The sequence below is a fragment of the Sinocyclocheilus anshuiensis genome, unplaced genomic scaffold, assembly GCF_001515605.1.
Source record: "Sinocyclocheilus anshuiensis isolate Anshui unplaced genomic scaffold, SAMN03320099.WGS_v1.1 scaffold1979, whole genome shotgun sequence".
Lineage (NCBI taxonomy): Eukaryota > Metazoa > Chordata > Actinopteri > Cypriniformes > Cyprinidae > Sinocyclocheilus > Sinocyclocheilus anshuiensis.
Genome location: NW_015548473.1, coordinates 189260 through 199662, shown reverse-complemented (window position 1 = coordinate 199662; position 10403 = coordinate 189260).

The following is a 10403-nucleotide window of genomic DNA, read 5'->3' as shown; positions in this document are numbered from 1 at the left end:
TTTAAAGTTTCTTGCTAGTAATTAAGGTTTGAATTTGTCATGTAGAAATAATGTGGATTTGTCTATGTCTAGCATTTAGCACACAGGCGTTGACACATTGTGAAGTGGTGCTCAAGAGGGCAGCCCAAGTTTAATTCCTGGCTTATTTCCTGATCCTGCTCCTCTCTTTCTCTTCCCATCATTTGCTTTCCTGAATAAGACGTGGCAGAAGGCCAAAAATAAAATTCAGATTTGGATTTTAACCTCATTCATGCGATTAATTTTAGCCTTAGTCTAGGAGGAGAGTGGCCACTTCTGAACGGTTACAGATACACACTAGCAAGCTCACGATATTTCCTCTAATCCCCAACAGAGACCTCAGAAACAATGAGAGTAAAGGCAGCTTTGTTTTGAACACAATTTGTTTCCGTTAATTGGCCGCTCATATCCTGCCGCTCCCTCCCTGCTAATCCCCAATCCTTCATCTTAATGAGTTAGATGTGTGACAGTTAGACAGAAGTGTGGATCTGAGGCAAGGGAGTAAAATATGTCGGCAGCATTCAGAGCAGTACAATGGAAGCGTGCTGTTAGTGCCATTAGCATTGTTTCAGACGCAGCGAGAGCTGCATGCTAAGAGAACATCTCCAGTGGTGGCCATCACTGAAAGGGTTGATCGATCTCTTTGAGCATCCATTGCCTATAAACACTGGGCACCCACAATGCATCTGGCCTCTCCGTCAATAAAGAGCTCCGTGAATATATAACAGGCCTTATGATGGTATATGACTCAAAAATAGAGAGGCAATGTATGTCGAATGTTTCAGATGTTTTCAGTATTTTCCTTTGCTTGATGGCCAGATAGAATAAGATGGGTTTAAATACAAAAACTTAAGAGCTGTTTACATCAAGGACGATAACTATAACTATAACAATAATGCAATGGAGGAACGATATCACTGGAATTACTTTCAAAAAAAATTTTCCAGTTGATGAACGATAAAAACATTGACAACCAATCAGAAGCCATCCGATTTAAAGGAGTTTATGCATTTAGATGACGTGAATTCAGCATGTACTTACAATAAACATAATTGTTATCATCTGTTGGTGTTTACAGTAATATAGTTATCGTTATACTATATATCATCATGGTGTGAACAGGCCTTTACACCAACACACTCTCACACACATACAAGGAATATCAGTCTGCCTTGAAATCTGTCGCAACATCATGAAATTTTAAGTTAATTTAAGGCCTGTAATGGATCCCAGAAACCATACTAAGGAGGCATTTAAGTATTTATATTTATATTTATTCATTTATTAAATGTTTTCATCCAAATTGACTTACAAAAGAGAATACTACAAAAACAGGAACTGTTAAAGGCTTGATAGTAACCAACTTCCATTAAAGAAAGGCCAACTAAAGAGGAAAAAAAAAATGTTCCCCACCACTATTGCAGATTGGAATCAGTGTGATGCAGATTTTCATCATATTTCATTTTATTAATAGCACTTATTTGTGGCTCTGCCCAGAAAGTCGTATTTTAAGTCACACTGTGACGAGTGGGAACGGAGCGAGGCCGGTGGAGTAATTGATCATGAGCGACACCTGCACCACTCACCGGTCTCGAGTCTCACGGAGGAGCTCCGGAAGGATAAAAAGGAGGAGTGACGACAGTGAAAGACGAGAGAGGACCAGGCCTGGACATTATTTTGTGTTTTGGTTCTGTTTGTGCGCGACAGTCGTCCGCGAGGGGCTGTCGCGCTATTTTGTGTTTATTTTATTATTAAAGTTATCTTTGAATGTTCGCCGGTTCCCGCCTCCTTCTTCCCGACCTACGAACTTTGTTACACACGCATATCATTTTATAAGGCCCTTTTGGGAAGCACGATCAGACATTTGCTTTTTTTCTTTCTGTCGACTCACACACTTCTTCTTGATAAGTGAAAAGTCATTAGGCAGACATAAGATGTGGTGAAGAGCCATCATCGTGATGGTGGATTCAGAGATGAGGACATGATTGCAAGAAGTCAATGAAGAGCTTTAATTGCGAAATGCTACGACTAATTGAAAGAAAAGGAGTGATGTATTCCCTCTGCGCATCTTGCAGTCTGATTGTGATTATGTAGAGAGTCACTGTATGGTCTAGTGTTAAAAACTGCATTCATGGGAATCTCAGAGGTGACAGTGCTCATCACATATGCCCAAAGAATTAATTTCTTTTCATTTATTTGCTTTTCATAATCCTTTAACACCCATATATTCTCTCTGGTCATTTGCATTGCAAATATTGTTGCCTTTCTACCACAAATATCACAATTTACTATGCAAATATTCCAAGGATGTCTTAGGTTTCAGTTATATTTTGAGTGACAATAAATTGCATCTATTTACACAAAACCAAAGCCTACATGCATACATCACAATATTCTATCAAAGGGGGTCAATGTGCGATTTTCAGATTTTAATCTAAAAAAAAAAAAACTAAAAAAAATGATGGTAATAACATTTTACCCTGCAGAAAAGTAAATGAAATTTGACCCAAAATTTGACCCAAGCCACAGTAAATCATTCTCTATCCGGAAGTGGCCAAGAACCAACAGCACTTAAACCATGACCATGTGGAGTGTTTTATTGATCTGTCTTACCACTTCCTCAATAATCCATTTGCATAAAGAGTGTTTGTGGTTTACATAAATCAGAGAGCAACACACAGCATGGATGAGCTCTGCTGACAAGAACACTGTTGTTCTTAGTAGAGCCAGGACATTAATGAGTATGAGTGGACATTAATGAATATGAGTACGTATCTCATGAGATGCTGTAACTGATCTCACAAGGAGCGGCGAGCAATATTAAGCCCATTAAAAAATAATATAATTAATAATAATAATACATATAATCTTATGTATTCTGGTGAACAGGACAGAATAGGACACATGCTTATTTGATAACTGTTTTATTTCCTATTTAGTTTTATGTATATGCTTTATTTTTTAAGTTTAACTGTGTTTTTTTCCCCCAAAGCATTGCTAGATGCCAGTGTTTCCTGTCATAGCTATGCAAAGATTTGATTTCAAAAACAGTATCATAGCTATTAAACTATATCTTGCTATGATTTCAAATCTGTATTTAACCTCAGAACGATCTCAAAGTAAAAAGAGCTGCTAAAGTCTTATTTTGTGGTGGCAGCACTTTAAATTATTATAATCTTAATTCAAGTGATGAAGGATTTTAAAAGTCTGACAGTAATCAGTGTTGAGTTCTACTGTAAGGTTAACCCTACCTGATTTAAATGTTTCAAAATGATTAACAGTTGAAAACATTCGTTAGAAATTTAGAAAAGTAATAAAAAATCAGAATCAGTTACATTACTTTAATAAAGTAATTTGAAATAGTTACACTACTACATTTTAAATAGGGTAATTTGTAATTTGTTACCTATTACACTTCCAAAGTAACCTTCCCAGCACTGATAGCTAGTGATATTATTATTTAAAATATTTCATAGGAGATGGCGCTCACTGGTGCCCCCTCTAGATAGTGGCACCCTAGATGACCACTTTGCCTATGCTTATAAAAGGCCCTGGTCATAACTATACCATTCTGCATTCTGCAGCACTCTTCTTTAATGGTCATTCAAAAGTTAACATTTCTGACTAAAAAGTATTTTATACAATACTTCATTACAAATATTGGTAACACTTTATTTTAAGGACCAATTATTGCTATTGATTAGTTGCTTATTAGCATGCATATTACTAGCATATTGACTGTTTATTAGTACTTATAAAGCACATATTAATGCCTTATTCTGCATGACCGTATTTTAGATCCCTTAATCCATCCCATGCCTAAACTTAACAACTACCTTACTAACTATTAATAAGCAGCAAATTAAGAGTTTGTTCAGGGAAAACTCTTAGTTAGTAGTGAATATGTGTTTCCTATTCTAAAGTGTTACCCAAATATTTAAGTAGAAATATTTCATCATATTATCCTATTTTCCACCAAGTGACCAACTGGCATTAAGACCAATGAAAAAGCTAATGGATAGCTTTCTCCAGGTATTACTGACCTCCTTGAACTGTTCAAACAAACAGAGCAGTATTTTGAAAGTCACAATGTTCACACTCTTTGTGGAGCTCAACCTACAAATAACTCTTATAAAGTTGTCTCATTAAAGTGGTCGAAAAAGTCAAAGTCAGCTTTGGTTGGAAAAACAGAGACTTGCTGTATAACTGAATATGTCTTTTTTTTTATTTAACTTCCCGATAAAGACTAAATGCATTCAAACTAAATCGTAACTTGTTATGATCAATACCATTTCACCCCTCACACACACAACTCAGAAAGTCTGGGTTTAAATAGGATTTCAAGTGCAGTCGGAAATATCATAATTACAAATTACATGCACATGAATGACTAAGCTAAGTCATATTGTGGGAAAATTATTTGTTAGATACCGTGCATACGTAAATCACTCAGGTTGCATAAATGTGATGCAGGTGCATGTCTCACTGGTAATTATACAGTAGCTTTACTGTGGAGCTCAACTACTAAATATGATAATTCTGACATGATTTGAAGGTAGCGGCTCAGTGAAAGTCACACATGTGTAGAAGTCTATTAATATTAGTATTATTCTTTTAAAAAATCACAATAAAATTTTCCTTTAGGCATGGTCCTCAAAATGCTGACAGCAGGTTTTTTTTTGCTGTCACCGACTAGTATTTCCCATTGGATTGTGGAAAAACTCAAAGTTGCCCAATACTTGGTTAAATCTGGGCTGCTGATTGCAGGAGGGGGGAGATTGGTATCTCACCCTGGGGTAACTAGTGCTTGTGCCTGGGCAGGAGGAGTATGAAGCCTTATGGGGAAATCATGATTCTCCACGCTCACTGTTTTGCCCTCTGCAGCCAGCATATAGCATCAATAATAACACCTTATTTCTGTCATGTCAAAACATGAAAGTGTGTCGGGAAGAGATTGATGACTGTCATAAATCAATGTCTGGAAGCGTACGTGCCCGATTTTAGGGAGAATAATACGCTAACTCATACACACACACAAACACACATTGCACTGCCTCTTTAAGAATGACTGATGCCCTAAAGATAAATGCAATCTTTGTTGAAAATTTCTAGTCTGAAGTTTTGAGTTCACAGTTTACATTAATCAAATTCTGCTCTTGCTTGTGACTCTTTAAAGCCATTTTAATACAAACTGTTTCAGACAGCCATGGGTCAGTTTCTACAGTTTCCCCTGCTGTTCATAACTAGAAAAAAATTTAATAAACATGACAGTATTTCCTACATAATTTTGTGTTTACAGCAGGTGTCCCTAACCACCCTTCATTATAGACATGCATTGCTTCAGTTCATTGTTATTAAAAAGAACAACACTAAAATCTGTCTAGAAAATCTATATCTTTAACAACATGTTGTCAAATGGGCAATTCATCAGTAATGATAATGACACAAACCTCGCTTCATTTTACTATGGACATCACTGAAAATAATGATAATTTGTTGATTGATTCATTAAACGCTCTTATAGATTTGGATAAGTAAAGCTCAGATTGATTCAAACCTTTTGAACTATTTAAAGAACAATTCAAATTAAAACTATTGGAACAATTTGTTCAGGAATCAGGCTACACTGGAATTGATTCGTAAAATCATTCGTTCAGGAATGTGCTTTTAAATCTGATTCACTAAAAAAAATGTAGCTCATAAGTGTCAAGTCAAATTTATTTATGCAGCGCTTTTCACAGTACACATACATTCAGAGCAGCTTTACAGAAAGTCGTAGGCTGTTATGCCTGTAATGTTTTAGTTCTTTACCATAGTGCATGCAAGTGCAAGAGTCATCGGTTCACGATACGGTTATTAATGGTCACGCGGCACGCCGTATGTTTTTTATTCACTAAAAAGAACCGACTCATAAGTGTCTTTTGTTTGGGAATCTATACGTTGTTAAATGTAATTCACTAAAATGAACCGTTCATAAGAGTCATGACTCTGGCTACAAATCAAATCAAATCAAAAAATATAAATAAATAAATATGGCTCTTTCGTTCGAGAATCAGACAACACTAGTTCGTTATATGCTTCTGATTCATAAAACGAACTTGCTCGTAAGAGACTTTCATTCGAGAATCACACTACACTGGTTCGCTTTTGATTCACTAAACGAACAGTCTTTCATTCGAGTATTGGACATTGGTGCGCCAAACTGATCTATAATATATAGATCATTGATGTGCTGTATGTTTTTGATTCACTAAAAAGAACTGGATCATAAGAGTATGGGCATCCCTGTTCTCAGTCAGAGAAACCACATTTATTTCAGATGGATGGCAGAGGGATTCTATTATTTTTCCATCACTCCTCTGCCACACTGTTTCTCTTTCCTTTTTAATAATGACATGCAAATTGTCAATCTTTCTTAACTAAGGGTAGTGGAGCAGTCCTATTTGTCTGTATGCATGAGATAAGATAACTACAGTACGTGAATACAGCCAGGAGGGTAAAAGGTCACCTGTGCCAGAGCCCAGGAGCAGAACCCACAAAGATGAAGCTCACCCAGATCGAAATGGTGATTCCTTTCACAGGCTGACATCTGAACTCATTTAATTTGCTGAATTCAATCAGCATCCATTCATTATCAATGCAGAACAAAGAATAATTCAGATTCAAAAGGCCCAAAAAGGAAAGTTCGATGTTTCGAGACTCCTACAGGAAAAATAATTCAGTGTCTTTGGATTTCAGCGCTGATGTGTTTACAGAATATTTTAACATAAAAAATTGGTCACATTGGCTTTAGCTCTGCTATTTTGACATTTACAAACCTTTAAAAGGGCTTTTCACAAAATACATCAAACCCAGTTCCTTTTAAATCCAAAAACATCACTTTTCTTCTTACTCTGCTATAGTCATGCTGTCTTTGCTCAAACAGTTCCACAACCTCTCCGCCATTCTCCCATTTTCTGCATCTTTTTACGACTCAGACAGCCATCAATCAGGGCCGAGCTGACACTTCAAAACATCAAGGATAATAAACAATTAACAGCAGCAGTTGATGACCTGTGAAAGGTTGAGCACAGCAGGGTTTCAGACGAGAACAGGGAAGGTGCTGGGCCTGCAGCACTGCCCCTGGCATGTCACTGCAATCTTTAGCACAAACTGGCCATAAACTAGACAGTCTGACCTCTATTACAGATTGCCCTCTGCTTATATAACTCTGGAAGCTGGTGTACTGAAAAAAGACTCTTTTAAACATTTTTGGTTTAATGTGTTTTGTCAAATGTGTGAAGTTGTTTAAACCTGTTATGATAAGAAACTTTTAAATAAGTAGTTTCAACTGAACAATGAAATGTATGTCATTATTTACTCACTCTCATTTTGTTCCAACTCCATATTCCCTTCAGGGCATCAGGGTAAATGTTAATTGTGTTTGTTCATGACATACTTGAGAAAGGAGGTCTATAATACCTGGAGAAATCTATCCATGTCTCAACTGCACTTGCTTGGTTGTTGCAAGACCTTTCAGGCGTAGACTTATAGGCTGCATCCAAAATCACATACTTCCCTACTATATAGAAGGCAAAAAACAGTCTGTAAATGAGTAGTATGTCCGAATTCACAGTATTAAAAAAAAAAATAGGCAAAAAGTCTCTGCGTGACCTACAATTTTTGGCGAGATTCTGATTTGCACATCTGATGGTACATTGATTGTTTCTTCTTCTTTTTAAATGACAAAGCCATAAAATGCTGTTTTCCCCCTTCAGCAGAAAAATGTTCCAACTCCATATTCCCTTCAGGGCATCAGGGTAAATGTTAATTGTGTTTGTTCATGACATACTTGAGAAAGGAGGTCTATAATACCTGGAGAAATCTATCCATGTCTCAACTGCACTTGCTTGGTTGTTGCAAGACCTTTCAGGCGTAGACTTATAGGCTGCATCCAAAATCACATACTTCCCTACTATATAGAAGGCAAAAAACAGTCTGTAAATGAGTAGTATGTCCGAATTCACAGTATTAAAAAAAAAAATAGGCAAAAAGTCTCTGCGTGACCTACAATTTTTGGCGAGATTCTGATTTGCACATCTGATGGTACATTGATTGTTTCTTCTTCTTTTTAAATGACAAAGCCATAAAATGCTGTTTTCCCCCTTCAGCAGAAAGAAAAAAAAAAAAAAAATGAAAATATGATCAAAACCTGCAAATTTAACAGACTGGGGGGAAAATAGATGTAGTGTATACATTAAGTGCTTCAGCTATAATGTAAATGGCAGCTAATGGTGATATCTTGATGGAAAGAGCTTATGTTTAAAGTTGATTTTACTGCTGAGACTGAGAGAAATTGTTGAGAAATGTAGATGGACAACAAGCACATATGAATCTCACTGATGAAATTTGAATGCAATTGCAAATAGTGATTTTGAATGCAACTGCAAAAGCTGAAACTGAAAAGTATTTTGTAAAGTTCTTAAACACTTTTTTGAATCAGTGTTTTGGAACTGGATCAGATAACCCAACTCATATTTCAGCAATCAAGGCTTCATTATGCCATACTGTTTTGAAACACACACAAAATTCACTGGTTTGATGCCAAATAGTATAGTTGATACTCCAGTGAAATGTCAAATGCATGCCTATTAAGTCTTGAATCAGTGTTTTGTTGAAATTAGGTATAGAAAAATCTGACTGATACTGATACAGTAAATGGCTTCAGTGTGCTGTTTCAAGTGCTTTGAAACGGTGAATCATTTTATGAAACAATTGGAGTTGAATAATTTTAAAAAGCATTGTTTTGTTAGAATGCTATAATATCTGTAATATAATAATCTACTATAATAATCTAAACGATAATAATCTACAATGTAATAAAATAGCTTATCTGACATGCCATATGCTTACATAGCAGTTTCCAATTTGTGTAAACAATATTTAAAAATAATTTTGCAGTATGACTCATATTACAAAATATTACTGAATATAACACACGTGAACTAATTTTAAAATACTTTAATCGTGTTTTTGTTCTTTTTAGGAGCTAAACAGACATGGATGTCCTATAGAAAATAGCTGCATGAGGATTCTTGAAAATTGTGTTCATTGAAAATATGGAATGACATGAGGCTAAATAAATGATAACAGACTTTTTCATACTTTGGGTTGACTATTCCTTCAAATTTCTAACCACAAGAAGCAGATGTCTAAATCTTAGATGTAGTTGCTTGACAGTGAGTAGCAAATACGCAAAAGTATTTCTGCCATCCAAATCCTTTAAAAGCAGTTTGACCACAGATCATACCCTTGGTACTCTCTTTGAATTTCTGTCATATAGAATGACATTCTTAGTAAGAAATGCTTACAGCCCTCCCACCGCATCTTCCAGTGGCTGTTTTTCCATTCCTACGCATCTCTAATTGATGAGGTTTCAGGCTGATTTGCCTCCTGCTGTGGGCTTATGGGACCTCTGGCCCTTTAAACTCTCTGTGAATGTAGTAAAAAGACATTGCTGAGCGAATTTTAAGAGCATTAGCAATGGAAGAGAAGACTAGGTCGTGACCCTCAACTACATGGACAGAGGGAGACATTTTTAGCTTCATCTGTCTATGCGAAGAAATTAGTTTGGGTCTCTGGAAGCATCTTGCTGACACCCTTAATTTAGTAAATCCTTCTTAAGGACATTAATGCCATGTATTAAATATGGCAACATCTGGTTCTGTGTTAATTACACATCACATGGATCAAAAGATCCTATGGCTGATGGTTGTGGCAGTTGAGTAGGACAGGATCACGTTATCCAGGAACATGTGGAGATATGAAGTAAAGGAGATAACTGGACAACCGCTCATTTGCCCTATTAAAGCAAATCATCATTATGTAGGCATGAAAGAAGAACAAAACCATTTCAGAATAAAGGGCTGCCATGCTTGTGTCGATAGCTGTGCGCTATGTTATCTTCAAAACAGCACATGCTGGAGGCTCAAACTTCTCTGGAAAACAAATGAAAAGAAGATAAATAGAAATTCATACACATTATTTATGAAGTAATAACTATTGTAGATAAGAAAAAAAGTTCTCTGTGTCCAGTTTTTGCTTATGAAATGTCTAACTGGGAAGTTTTCCTCTGGTTAGACTCTTATTGTTGCAGTCTGTGACACTAACCAAAAGAAGAAAATCTGTGGATATCCACCGCAAGCTCATACAGTGGAATAAATGGCAAAAGAGAATCTGTCCTCCATGCAACCTTAAGACTCAAAATGTTGTTTTGTTGGAGGGCTCATAAAATAAATCTCTGCACTAGCTCTACTAAAATAAGGGATTAGTTCTAGCATCAGGATAAGGTCATTGTTATAGCACATTGTAAAAAGGAAAAAAAAAAAATAAAAAAAAAAATAAAA